Source organism: Harpia harpyja, chromosome 4, assembly GCF_026419915.1.
Source record: "Harpia harpyja isolate bHarHar1 chromosome 4, bHarHar1 primary haplotype, whole genome shotgun sequence".
NCBI lineage: Eukaryota > Metazoa > Chordata > Aves > Accipitriformes > Accipitridae > Harpia > Harpia harpyja.
The window spans coordinates 83,150,557-83,165,150 of NC_068943.1; the positions used below are offsets into that span (position 1 = coordinate 83,150,557).

At 52.2% G+C, this 14,594-nt stretch overlaps 1 protein-coding gene across 23 annotated transcripts in view; it reads right to left on the reverse strand.

Moving 5' to 3' along the window:
• MAPT (microtubule associated protein tau) overlaps positions 1-6,314 on the reverse strand; it is a 50,466-nt gene extending 44,152 nt beyond the window's left edge. For 22 of the 23 annotated variants that reach the window (XM_052785151.1, XM_052785149.1, XM_052785147.1 and 19 more), the window contains exon 1: positions 6,209-6,314. The gene's annotated coding sequence lies outside the window, so the exon portion shown is untranslated. Of the gene's footprint in view, positions 1-5,447; positions 5,641-6,208 lie in introns of those variants that run through there. The other variant, XM_052785128.1, reaches the window with a different exon arrangement.
• Between the last annotated feature and the right edge of the window lie 8,280 nt (positions 6,315-14,594).

Consider the following 14,594-nt stretch of genomic DNA (forward strand, 5'->3'; position numbering starts at 1 on the left):
AGCACATGGCATTCAAAGTCACACACACACTATTCGAAACAATGAACACAAGTGGTTTCATCACCTCTCTTCTAAGTGCTGAAGTTCCTCCATGAACAGCAGAGTTTAATACGGGCCTTCTTCCTATGGATTTGTATAGTATGTCCCCTAAGACTGCACCTCGTCCCAAAATAACCCCCATCAGCCTTCATCCTTCCCAGCTGCCTTACAGCATCATCACAGACAGCCAAGCCACAGCTCATTTGGAGCAACACACACACACTGACCAGCCGAACAGGACAGCTGAGAGGCAAACCCACCTGCCTTCCCAGGGCACTAATGGTGCAATCCCACCAACCACTCTGAAGCAATTCAAGAAGAATACCAAGGGAGGGCATAGAGGCAAAGATGGACAGACAGTGATACTGGATCTGCTCTAGGAAGAGAGGTCAGGGCAGGTACAGTGGGGAGGCTGCAAAGATGGAAATAATTAGCCCAACTGTGGTGATAATCCTTTTAGCTTAACAGAAGGTATCCCCTGGTGCTCCCTTTCCTTGGATATTTAAAGAAAAGACACTGAAAACAGGAGCCACACCACATGTAATGACTGCCTTTACTAATCAAACTGCATGGAAGGGAAAAGGAAAGATCAGTGGATTGATTTCTGAGGAGCATGAAGGGCTCATTAGACTTGCAAAGAAAATCCACTCAAGTCTAAAGGCACAAATACATCTCCTCCAGACTCCGGTGTAAACTGCATATGCTTTCCACAGGCACTTTAAGAAACAGCCTAGAACCGGCAGATTTCAGTGCGAAACAAAGCTTCAATTTGCAGATGGAGGAGATCCATCCTACTTCAAGAAGAGATTCAGAGATTTATTCACAGTTTCTCACAGCAGAGCTGTGCCCACCTTAAAAACCACACAAGGGATTACCTGAAGGGCCAGAATTCTCTGCTACATCCACCACATCCCGGGGCGAGCTGCAAAGACAGCTTGGGATTGAGGGCTGTTCATGCTAAAAAGCCAGGCGGGAGCAATGCTGCACAGAGCAGACACTCCACCACTTGTGCATCTCCATGAAGGAGCAGTGATCCAAACTGAGGGCTGCACCTCGGGCAAGGCTGAGCCAGCCTGGTGCTCTACAAGGTTTTGGCCGGGCTGCCTGCCACCAAACAGCCCACTGACCTCTGCCAAGGATCACTGACCTTCATTTTCTCCCCAGAACTGATTGGAGATAAGTGGGAACATCTCTGTACTGCTCTGCAAGGATTAGCAAACCAGCTCAAGTTACTTCTGCAATTACCTCCTTTCTTTTCTTACCCTCCACAGGTAGGCAGAGCCCTGCTGGCAACCCATGCATTGCAGCACTGCCTCCTTTATTGATAAGCACTGCCAGCTGCAAGGACATGCCCTTGGGGTGAGCCCCAGACACTGTGCCAGCCCACCTCTGGAGTCTAAACACCACGGTTAAGCAAGCAAAGCTCCCGAGGTAGAAAGCAGAGATTACACTGGATGGGCAGAAAAACCTAGAAAGCCAGCCCAGCTCCAACACAACTGCAGCACTAGTGAGAGATCCCCTGAGAGCCGCTGTCCTTCTCCCCAAGACATCAGCTGATGCTACTCTGAACAGAGGCTGGGAATAACCAAGATGCTGAGTCTGGGGTTCCCCTTCCACCTGGCTACAGGGCAGGCACACAAGGGAAACAATCATCTCTGATTTTAAGTCTCAGCTGCTCTAATACAGCTAGAGAGGTCCATTTTGCTTTTACAAGAAAGGGCTCACAGTGCTTTTTCACAGACTACACAGATCTGCAGACCTTAGAGCAAGCCATATACCCAGAAAGCACAACACATGACCCTGGTGTTCAGGGGCTGGTTGCTTTACCTGCGTGCAGAGCCATGACCCTCCTAAACCTGTGCCATGTTCCAGCAGCTCCAGAGACAGCCCTGACATGCCACACACCCTCTCAGCATCACCCAGACAAAGGACCCATCAGTCTGTCACAAGTCCAGCGCACTTCACCACGAGCTTCCAACTCTTACAGTCCAGCCCCACACCTACGTACAGCCAGCACACAGCCTAGGAAGCAATAAGCCAACCTACTAGCCAACTGACCTCATCAACCAGCAGGTTAAGCAAACCGGACAATACTGGGTGCTGGGTGGAAGCCAGCGCCCTGATTCTTTCTTGACTAATTCATCAAGTGCTGGAGCATTGCTACAGCTAAATTAGCAGCACTCCCTCAAAAGATGCAGAGACAACAACCAAGCCTCATCAGCACGCTGGGCTGGCAAAATAAGCTTATTCTGCTCAAGACAAACTAAAATCTACAGCTTTCTTCCAGCTTTTGAATAACATTCCTATTGGGGAAAAAAGGGAATGGCCACCCTCAGCATTTCCCCTCAGACACTGCTTCATGATCCAATTTTCAACGCTTTGCAAACCAAAAGGGATTTGTCTGGAAGTCTGGACGTGGACACACCCCAGCACCGGCATCTCAAATGGCAATGCCAAACGCCTGTACAGGCACACACAGACGCCAACAGGCAAAGCAGTTACAGTTGTGTTGCTGTAAGTGTCAGGACAATTTGTTACTCCCATCCTGATAACACAGGCTTTCAGAAGAAACGGCACAGACACCATTTCAAAAGCATTTTCAACGTGGCTTTCCCCAGCCATTTCTAACAGCCCCATGACGTTGCAAAGACCAACTTCCAAATGAGAATATAAACATCATCAAGGAGCAATTTGCTCTACTCCCCGCTACTACACAGTAAGAACCGCTCAGCTAAGCCCCAGCAAATACGCAAGGAGCAAGGTGGTACCCAAACACTTCCAAATCCCACGGCTGGCAAAACGCTGAAAAAAGACAATGATGCAACATAGGTGGACAAGCATGCAATGAAGAACACAGGTCTTCAAAATGAAGCAGGGGAACACGAAAGGCAGAAGATTAAGACATCCACCTTACTGGCATGCTACAAGTGTCCCTGACTAGATACACCAGGCTCAGCCTCAACGTGGAAAGAGCAGTTGCAGTGTCACATTTCCCTTGTTTTTATCCTATGAGGACTGCTCTCCTGGCCAGGGGAGCAGGCTTCCCCATGGCTTTCAGGAAGGAAATGAGAAAGCTGCAGCACTCCTTGTTCAGGACTGATAAATATGTTTACTTGGTCCAGCTGAGTCCTGCTGAAACTGTAGTTTATTAAGCACAGAGGGAATGGGACAGTTTGAACGAAATGCCTTGGGAAGAAAGGCTGGAAGCAGAGGGCAAGCAACCCAGAGGAATTGACACAGGGTGAGGAAGACTACATTAGAAGCCTGACCTGTAAATACTTAACACAGTACTTGAAAAGGGCGAGTAATGAGGGAGGGAGGGAGAGACACACACAAAACCCATACTATTGCACTTGTCACCTGAAGGGAGTGGACCCGTCTCCTCTCTATGGGAACTCCCCACAGGGCACACAGAGGTCCTGTCACTTCTGTCCTCATCTCAGCTAATCCCAGCTGATGAAGGATAATTGTCCACATCTTATCTGTGATGCCACCTGCCCCTTCCAGAGTAGCTAACAGCCTTGTTCTCCCAGGCAGAGACCACAACATCTTGATGTGTCTCATGTTCATGTCAGATGGGACCTTTGCAACAAGTTCACCTGAAAGCTGCAGATCAGCAGCAAGCTGTTCCAGAGCAGGGCTGAACAAATGGTCCTCTTTAGAGAGAAACAGAGTCTTCGTTTAAAGGCTTCAAACGATGACAACCATGCTTCACGCTTTCACTTATTAAAACAGGCAGAGCTGGTTTAGTTTAAGTTTCTCAAGGGTCAACCTCTGGCCATCTTGCTGTGCAAGATGAAGACAGACCCACAGCACTGGACACCTCCACGCACACACTAATGGCCTAAAAACCTTTTAAACCAGAGTTCACCAGGTGTTTCATTTTAAGGTCTGTGTGTTCAAGACTCAACTGTCCTAAGATCCTCTCATGCTACAATCAAGCCTTATGGAGGATGGAGACCCAAGCAACCAACCTGTGGAACAGGCATCCCATTTCCCCAGAGCACAAGAGCCAAGTCCCAAAAACCAAACCCCATCTGCATCTTAATTCCAAAGCCCTGAACACAACCCTTCATTTCCAAGGGCATTCAGCAGCATGAGGTACCTCTGCTAACACTGGGGGATGGCACAGGGAAGGTATGCCACAGCCATATACCTCCTTCCAAAGACCATTACTCTACCTAGAACAAGAATGAGAAAATGCAATACTTTCATCGGGTGTTAATTATCTGCCTGGAAAACATCTATGCACTACAGGTAAGTCAGCCAGCACCTTGCTTTGATCCTTAAAAAACCCAAGCATTTTGCATATTAAGATGGAACAAAGTGTAACTGGGTTAGACTATTTCTCATTTCTAGAGACAATGAGATTTTAATTTTCCTTCTCTCAAGAGCAGCCTGTAAGCACCCAACTGAGACCTGTTTTGACAGACCACCTTGAGAAAAAAAAAAATGCAAAAAAAAATTGAACTGCACAAGGAAAACCATTAAACACTCCAAATCTGGGGTATTGGCAGCAAAGGCAAAAACCCTTCATCAGATATAAGAGGGCAGTCATTGCTCAACAGAACAAATTAACGATTCTCAGTAGTGAATTTTGTTCCACTCATTCAGATACACATTAGACATCTGCCCAGATCCACGCAGATAAACGCAGAGCAGCTCAGGAATACGCTGCATACAAATTGCTGAAGTGACAGCTTAGCTCATCTCAGCTGCTCGTTCCAGCAAGCCCGTTTCTAAGCAAGACCAGCCTCTCGCTGCAAATGGAGCTGCACCTCGCGTGGTGGTACCACCAGCAAATGGAAGGAGAAACTCCCTTTAAAGTGATGGCAGCTGCCCTCTGCGAACGAACAACAGGATTGCATTTCTAGGTGTTAAAAAAAAAAAAAAAATCATCTTCCCTAACCGAATCCTCCCTTGTGCTAACACGGCAGACAGGGATGCAGGCAGAAATCTCCATCCCTCCCCTGAAGTAAGCTGTTTCTACTCCTTATGGGTTTAATTGCTCCAAGCCAGGAGGGCAGGTGTGCTATGCAGCACACCTGGAAACACCTGGCAAGAAAACTTCCCTTTTCACATCTGTGAAGTTAGACTTAAAACAAAGAAATACCCAGCAGCTAAAGGAAAAAAAGCAAACCCCAGAAAGGGGGCCAGCCCCACGCCCCACCTGGTGCAATTTTAGGACAAGAAAGAACAGGCAACACAGAAAGAGACTAATGAAAGGGACAAGGGGGCAATTTCAGCGCTACACGGGGACACCTGTGAGGTGTGAGGCACATCCAGGGACCACCAACACCACCAGTTACACCAAGTAGCACCACCCCAGCCCCAAACCCACGGGGATGGGCACCAGCATCCCCAGCCTGGCAGGAAAACACCCAGGGTTTAACAGCACAGGAACCCACCTTGGGCTGCCGCGCTGTTAACATTAAATATTGGAATCCCTCGGCCGGGGCATTTGGGGGATGCAACAAAGCAAGGCAACTCCAGAGCGCCGTGACCTCAATAACGCTTGCCACCCCCAAATTTCAAGGCTGGGCGTGGACAGCTCCGTCTTCTGAAACGCCTTTCCCTCACGGTTTTCTATTATTGATTAATTTATCTTTTTTAATTACAGCTGCTCCCTACCTCCCCCCTCCCCGAGGGCGGCTGCAGAAGATGGCACCGCGCCGGGGCGGGAAGGCGCTGCCCGCCCCTCCTGCCGCAGCCCCGCCGGCACAGCCCCCGGCCCCACCTGCCGCAGGGAACGGGGCAAAAAAAAAAAAAAAAAAAAAAACGGTGAAAAAAGGGGGGAGAAAGAGAAAAAAAAAAAAATCCGCCCCCCCTACTCCTTCCTTTCCCACCGGCCACCCCGCCCCGCCGCGCACCTGCAGCCGGGCGGCAGCGCTGCCGCAGGGGACGCCCCTCGCCCTGCTGCAGCGAGCGGGCTGCCGAGGCGGCCCCCCGGGCAAAGCGGCACCGGGGGTGACACACCTCCCCGGCGATTTTTTGGGGCTGAAATAGTCGGGTTTGGATTTTTTTTTTTTCTCCTCTCCCCCCGTTTCACGCTTTCGGCGTGGGGACAGCGAAAAGCAGTACCGATAGACCGGGGAAAGGGGGATCTGGCCGTACAGCAACCCCCCCACACACACGCTCCCCTCCCGCCGGCCGGAGGCCGTGCCCCTACCTGCCGCTGCAGGGGAGTCCGCACCGGAGCCGGGCGGCGAGTGACAGCGGCGGCGCGGGCGGGGCGGGGGGCGGGGAGGGGCGGAGGGGGGGGGGGGGCGCGCGCGAGCTCCGGAACCTTCGCCGAGCCGGCGGGGGGGGGGGGGGGGCGCGCAGCGGCAGGGCGCATGCGCCGCCCGGCTCGTAAACCCCCGCCAAGAGCCCTCTCTACAGTCGAGGTCAGAGCATGCGCGGTGCGAGGGAGGGGCCGCCGCGGTCTTTTGTCTGAAGGAAGTGGGCGCGCGCGGCCCCGCCCAGCAGGGGGCGCTCGCGCGCTGCCCCCGCCCGTCCCCCCGTCACTCCCCCACCCGTCCCCGGCGCCATTTTGTGCTCGGCGCTGAGGGGCTGCAGAGCCCGGGCTGGCTCGGGGTGTCTTGTGCCCCCGCACCGGCGGCACTGCCGGTCACAGCCCAGGGGTGATGGGAGACACTGCCTCTCCTAGCCCTGGCTCCAGTTTTCTGCACGGCCTGTGTTTAGCCAGGCATCCCACACAGACACCTGCTTCAGGGGCTGGATTCATCACCTCAGGTCCGGCTGTGCTGTCAGCCACTCTCCTCAATATCCAAGGAGGTGAAAATACTAACGGCTCATTAGCTGCTAACGGCATGCCCTTACCTTCTTCACCAGCCCCTGACAGGAGCTACAGCATACAGCCATCTAGGTTTAATTTCATCCACTGGTAAGCTCCACACTAACAAAGGGAAAGCTGCTTTCTCCTACACAAGGCAGGCAGCTCTGTGGCCATTATCCACACACCTCTAACTACATTTACAATGGATAGGCACTGGGATTCCACAGCATGCATGGAGGAACAGTGGTGGGCAGCTTTAATTAGCATCTGGTTCAGCAGACACCTGTGAGAAGGAGTCAACAGGTGACATGTTAATCACCCTGAGGCATTGGGGAGCATTTGGGTTCCCTCACCACCCAACACAGGGCCCACAACCTCACCTGAAGCACTGGAAAGTGAAGGGAGAGGCTGAAGAAACAAGTCATACTTCCAAAAGGTCCCTCTCCAGCTTTCCTGCTTCATCTGGAACAGTAGTGAGATGCTCTGGCTCAGCTTGAGAGTGTTACAGACACAGTGGAGATCCCTCAATGGAATTACTGCCTTGCGTTACAGGGTTACTAACCCTGGTAATTGGATTTAGTGGAGAAACTACGGGAGGTATCTTCTGTCAGATAGGCTCCAGGTTGCAGTTTTTCCTGAGAAACATTCAGGTGCAAATCAAGGGCAAGTGTCCAGTCTAAAAACAGGCTTCTGGCAGAGGTTGTAAAGGGGAAAGCTCAACAGGGGAAAAGAGAAACAGATGTGGAGCCTTTAGCACCAGAGGTTTTTGAAAGCAGACTGGGTTGGAAATGGTCCATCTTGGTTTGGAATAAAGGCCTATGGAGAGTCAAAGCCCTTGTCTTACTACAGTATCAATAACTGCAGAAGTACAAAGTACAGTCATATGAGGGAAAAAAATCTGGATTTGTGAACATGGAACACTACGAGATAGGGTTTTTTTCAGGTCAATAGAAACAGGTGAGGCATCTAAAACCAGGAGAATGGCTCTTTTCTGCCCATTTTTAAACTGGCTAAAAAGTACCCACTATAAATTAGTTGAAGAATTTCCCCAGGGTATACACAACTTCCCTCCAAAAAATGCCACTGCTTTGGGGATTGTAAAATAAATACTGCAGTGCTACAAGGGGATCCATCCTTGTGAGACAAGGAGGAACAAACTGAATTTGAACTTGCAGTGCAAGCAGCTAGAATCCAATTCTGGAACAGCAGCTCTTCCTACAGGCAGTACAGATGTACCAGGAACACAAAGATTGACTGCAAATCAGCTGAACATCCTCTAACAGGACTATTTCTTCATCTAAAGACAAAACCAAAATGGACTCCCCACCCTCATTTAACACCTGGCTTTCTAAAGTCATCTCAAAGCTCCATTTTGCCTGAGGTCTTGGCTTACCAGGCACCAAGTCCCTTTCAGATCCAAGAAATCATGGGCTGGGAAGCATCATTAGCCAGTCCCAGCTGATGTTCAGGCACAGCCACTCTTACCACATTCTGGCCATTTAGAAGATCTGTTGGCAAAGGCTAGTCAAGAATTAAATGCATCAACTGATGGATCACAGTACTACCAGTCTCAAGTAAAACAGCAGTGATTCCTCACAGCCAGTCCTCCAGGACTGTGATCACACAAGTAAGCACCTTCCTGTCCTGGCCCAGGGCACAGCCACAGAAGCCTGGTGGCACAGTACTTGAAAATAAAATGCTAAGAGTATCATAAGCAGTCTTATCTAGAAAAGGCACAATGAGGAAAGTTCCAGCATCTTGCTGTTTAATTCCATGTGTGTTTAGAGACATGGAGGTACATGGATCTTCTTGGTAAACAAGGTTACTGCAAAGAAACAATCAAATCTACATCCAGCTTCTCCTCCTCACCAACACCCTGCAGGGTCAAAAACATGGGCTGAATGTCCATGTCAGAGGGGTAGCAACTGGGAGAAGACTCCCTCCCTTCTTCTGCCCTCACTCCCTACATCTTAACACACACATCTCTGGCTTGCTGCAGATCCATCCCTTTGATGCAAAGCCCCACTGTGCAGCAAGACACTCATTTTGTACTACATCTCGGGCACAGCAGCCCTCCACCTCCACTACCTGCACCAGCAGGCACACACTGTTTTGTACTGGATGGATGCAGGATGCTGCTGCAGCAATATCAAGATGTTACAGGAACTACTGGAGCAGTCCGAGTCCCAAAGTGCAGCCGAGTGCTCCGAGCCCCAAGTGGAATGAGCTCACGGTAATCGACAGATCTTCCGCTGGCCAAGAACCGCAGAGAAACACTCTGTAGGCAGATTTCTTACCTGTACACGCAGCAGGCTGACAGCTGATATAGACTTTAATTACTGCACAGAGCTCTTCTAGCCACTTCATGTTCATAGGGTGGTTTTGTTTATAGGAAAAAGGATCTGTGAATTTATCCTACCATTCTAACACAGTCCAGGCTTTTTCTTCCCCTCCAGTCCTTTTGGCCCATACTGCTGCTAGGTGGAAGCAAGACACTACTTTTAACATCAAATCATAAAGGAAATCTTTAGGGAGGAAAGCATTAAGCCTTTATCTTCCATACTTATTTCTTCATCCATAAGACAAGGCCCATTTTCCTCACAGGTGAGTTTTGTAACCTGTTTCACAACTGTATCAAGGTTTTCCCTGGCAGGTGATACAGAAGGTAGGGGACAATTTCTCAGCCCTCACCTGCAGTGGGAATTGACCTGCAGAACCACAACTGTGTTATGAATTCTGGGTTATAGTGGTTTTAAGTCTGATGTCCCCAAGGCCTCATCTGTCCACAAGCTGCTTCATTTCAGTCACTTAATTCAGATTAAGGATGGCTTTTGCAAAACCATAATGATCCTAGCTGACATGAATACTCAAATTCTGCACTAGCTTAATTCCATCACAGTACTACTCAGACCCATTTTGCAACCTGGCCCTTAAAGTTCACCTAAACAATGGAAATGGGCTAATCCCTTCCAAAATGGTTTCCAGCAAGGAGACAGGATTGATTTTTCCAAAACAACTCCAGATGCTATTGCATGCTGAGAGACCACAGGATGAGCCCTTCCTAAATAAGGAAGCCCCAGGGAGACGCAGCCCCCAGACTTGCTTCCCAGGCCACGGCCGCTAGCGCGGACATGGCATCGGACCAGGGAGCCAGCTGGGTTTCCGAAGCCCGCCATGCTTTGAAGCCTCTCCATGGAGATCACAGCAGGGAGCTGGGCGTTACACAAGCAGTCTTCCCAGCCATGCTTGTACGCTGTTAGTAACAGCAGGCATTACCCAGGCCTGCGCCGAGCAGACCAGAACAAGACTCATGCAAACCTTCCCCAGCAGCTCTGACTCTGCGTGTAACTTCACAGCTTAAGAGGGGATTAGAGCTCAGCTGGCTCTGTTCCCCACAAGTTGAAACCAAATGCACATATTTGCAACTCGGACACAGTTGTCTCCAACTGAAGTCAACTTGCATTTCATTTTCACAGGCAACTGGAGCACGATACACCCCTATAACCCCTGCCGAGGCCGGCAGGATTGCAAAAATGTAAATCAGAGACAGAAACACCCTCAGCGGTAGGACAGCGCAGGCAGCGAGCAGGCCGTGACTCAGCAGAAAGAGCTAGCCAGCAAGGTCCTCGCCTCTCAGCAGCACAGAGCACGGGAAAAACAAATTCACCACGTTCCCTCTGATCACTTCAGCAAATGGAGACCTGACAATTGAGACTGAGGCACTTAGACCATCTTATACACTTTCCTCTTGCCCCCACCCCAGCTGGAAAAAGATTTAGTCCTTTTTCTTTTCAGTTGAGCAGTGTGGAAGGCATGCAGAGCCCAACACCTACAAATAGAAGATATAAGACCCAATACCCCAAGGATTTTTTTTTTTTAATTAATCATTATTCTATTTCTAATTTACCCACTACAAGATGCTTTCCAGATCATTTAAACCCTGTGTATCTGTAAGAGGCAGAGTTGACTCATTGGGGAGTTACAGGATGTATTCACCTACATGACCTCGTGGGAATTATTAGGTTCCTGGCCTCACATCACAAAGTCAAGACTCACTTGGACCTGGTATCATAGAAGGGCAGCGAGTGCTTGCAGGGAGTTTGGGATCCCCTTTACATCTGTGCGCCAGGCTAACAGCCCCAGCAGCTCTTCTCCCTCAAGCACAAACCCGGGGTGCTTAAAGCCTCTACCCAGATACCAGCAGCAGCTCGCAGGGCTGAAGCCTGGTCAGTGCTCCTGACATTAGCTGACACCTTTGTTGACAAACTTCAGAGATGCCAGCAGCCAGAAGGGACTTTGTTCCTGGAGGAGAGCAGCCACCACAGCTCTGCCGGTTCTGCAGCGAGACAGGGAACATCGCTTTGGGGCGAAACAGGCTGCTTACCAAATACCACTGTGTCTGCAGACTCTGAAGCCCTAGGCTGCTCCTGCTTAGCCCAGGCAGAGTCTGCTGGTGGCCATCTGTAGATTGCGCGTCCTTGAAGTCTTTCCTGTTCTTGCCACAGGATGGCACTCACGGGGGAGCAGAGAGGGGTGTAGGCACCAGTGCAGTCTCTAATCCTTGAGTTTAAGTCAGGGCAAAAGTTCAATCCTACTCTAAAGTTAGGTGGAGGATTGCACTATGCAGTACCACTAACAGGTTTTGTGGTGAAGTTATCACATGCACACAAGTGCAGAATCACCAGGAACCTCTAGCTTGCAGGTTACCAGGAGGACACACCAGCTGGAGCACCACTATTATCTCGTCCCACTTCTTCTGCCCCAGGCACCCACAGTCGGCCACCACTTGTCACCTGCTGGGGCTGCGAGGGGCCAGGCCAGAGCCTGTGCTCCTTGGCAGCGTCCATCCAGGTTTCAGAGGGGCTTTGAGAGCCATCTGCTGTTACCAGCTCACATTACAGCATGAGGCAGCACCTTCATCGGTGGGGTGCAAGGACACCCTTCAGCACTGCTCTGCTACTCTCCCATCAGCCCATGAACAAGCAAGCTTAAAGCACCTTCTCTAGATTAAAACACTAACAGAAATAAGACCATCTCGGAGAACTCACTTCTTTGCACAAAAGGACTTGGGACTTTTGCCACAGGAAACGCTGGCACATTCAATACAGTGCAAAGAGCAAACTTAGGCAACTACATTAAGCAGAGAGAGGATTTTAGCCTCCCACACAAGGTAAATCCCAAATTTAAGCCACAACTCTTACAGGAGCAGGTAGAAGTAACAGAGAATTTGCCAACATTTTTACCTGTTGATAGAAATATGAGCTACCACCAGACTCTATAGCAGCCCATTTTGAGGGGTACACCTCTAAGCATAACAGCACATTTTTAACTGCATCTTTCTTCTAAGACCAGAGAAGGGCCTTAAGAGCCCTCTTCTCACACTTGTTCATGAGTAAAGCCACCCTCAGGTAGAAGGGCTACAAATACAAAAGACAACCCATAGCCCTTCAACTAGAAGATTTTCCAGCTAGGTAACACACAGCAAAATAGCCAAAAAAAGCTCTTAACATATCCCTCTTTTTGGGCCCAAACCCCCATTCCCCTCAAAGCACACACCAACCCACAACCTATCTCCCTGGGGGCTCTTGCAGCCAGCATTATATAGGCCCCAATGCCCCCACCTCCTCAGCCTGTTTTGGGTTAAAAGGCCTCAGCTGGCCCTCTACCTCCCCCCTTCAGATCTCAGAAGGGGGAGTGGGGTGGGAGCTGGCTTTTGGTGCATCACTCTCCCTGCAGCAGCAGCAGCACCTCCAAGGAGCTGATTCCTCTTTGCTACTCCTGGTGCTAGTAGGACCAGGCTGTGGAAACACCTGCCCTGCAGAGCATCCTTGCTGCAGTCCCAGCTGTGGCTGCTGCACATGGAGAAGCTGCCTCTCTGCTCATGGGGTGAGGTTTGTGCTGCACTAGCTGCTGCCCTTGCTTAGGTTAGATCCCAAAACCTCCGCAGCTTTGGCCATGGCGCTGCATGGAGGAGGGTCTAGCTTTAACCTCTAGGCTCGGCTTCCAGCACTGGACAACATCCAGCCCCTTTCCTGGCTGACAGCAGAGGTGAAGCAAGAGGCTGCAAAAGGAAGGGGTAGATGTGTGCTTGCTGTGTTTGGGCCAGCTTTGGCTTCGAGGGAACTAACGGGCTTTGTTCCTCGTTAGCAGTCAGTGGAGCAGCGCAGAGCCTGGCTCGGTGCCGTGGGAAGCAGCAGCACGGCACCACGCACGTAACGGCGCATCTCCTGCACGTTGGGCCCCAGATGAGTCCCATCTCCCGACCTGCCCCTGGCACACACCGCAGGGAACGCCGAGTATCACCTGCCTCCGGCACAGCCAGCGTGCAAACCCCACCGCCTCCAGTGTGGTGAGTATGCAAACCCCAGTGGCCCTGGGATGGTGAGCATGACAGCCCCAAGGCTTCCAGCACAGCAAGTGTGCAAGGCACCCCTCTGCCAGCATGGCGAGGATGAGTGTGCAAGGTGTCCCTCTGCCAGCATGGCAAGGGCAAGTGTGCAAGGGGCCCCTCTGCCAGCACGGCAAATGTGCAAGGCACCCTCTGCCAGCACGGTGAGGATGAGTGTGCAAGGCACCCCTCTGCCAGCACGGCGAGGACGAGTGTGCAAGGCGCCCCTCTGCCAGCACGCTGAGGACGAGTGTGCAAGGCGCCCCTCTGCCAGCACGGTGAGTGTGCAAGGCGCCCCTCTGCCAGCACGGTGAGGACGAGTGTGCAAGGCGCCCCTCTGCCAGCACGCTGAGTGTGCAAGGCGCCCCTCTGCCAGTACGGTGAGGACGAGTGTGCAAGGCGCCCCTCTGCCAGCACGGTGAGTGTGCAAGGCACCCCTCTGCCAGTACGGTGAGGACGAGTGTGCAAGGCGCCCCTCTGCCAGCACGCTGAGTGTGCAAGGCGCCCCTCTGCCAGCACGGTGAGGACGAGTGTGCAAGGCGCCCCTCTGCCAGCACGCTGAGTGTGCAAGGCGCCCCTCTGCCAGCACGGCGAGGACGAGTGTGCAAGGCGCCCCTCTGCCAGCACGGCGAGGACGAGTGTGCAAGGCGCCCCTCTGCCAGCACGCTGAGGACGAGTGTGCAAGGCGCCCCTCTGCCAGCACGCTGAGTGTGCAAGGCGCCCCTCTGCCAGCACGGTGAGTGTGCAAGGCGCCCCTCTGCCAGCACGGTGAGGACGAGTGTGCAAGGCGCCCCTCTGCCAGCACGCTGAGTGTGCAAGGCGCCCCTCTGCCAGTACGGTGAGGACGAGTGTGCAAGGCGCCCCTCTGCCAGCACGGTGAGTGTGCAAGGCGCCCCTCTGCCAGCACGGTGAGGACGAGTGTGCAAGGCGCCCCTCTGCCAGCACGCTGAGTGTGCAAGGCACCCCTCTGCCAGTACGGTGAGGACGAGTGTGCAAGGCACCCCTCTGCCAGCACGCTGAGTGTGCAAGGCGCCCCTCTGCCAGCACGGTGAGGACGAGTGTGCAAGGCGCCCCTCTGCCAGCACACTGAGTGTGCAAGGCGCCCCTCTGCCAGCACGGCGAGGACGAGTGTGCAAGGTGCCCCTCTGCCAGCACGGCGAGGGCAAGTGTGCACGGTGCCCCTCTGCCAGCATGGCGAGGGCAAGTGTGCAAGGCGCCCCTCTGCCAGCATGGCGAGTGTGCAAGGGGCCCCTCTGCCAGCACGGCGAGGATGAGTGTGCAAGGTGCCCCTCTGCCAGCATGGCGAGGGCAAGTGTGCAAGGCGCCCCTCTGCCAGCACGGCGAGGGCAAGTGTGCAAGGGGCCCCTCTGCCAGCACGGTGAGGATGAG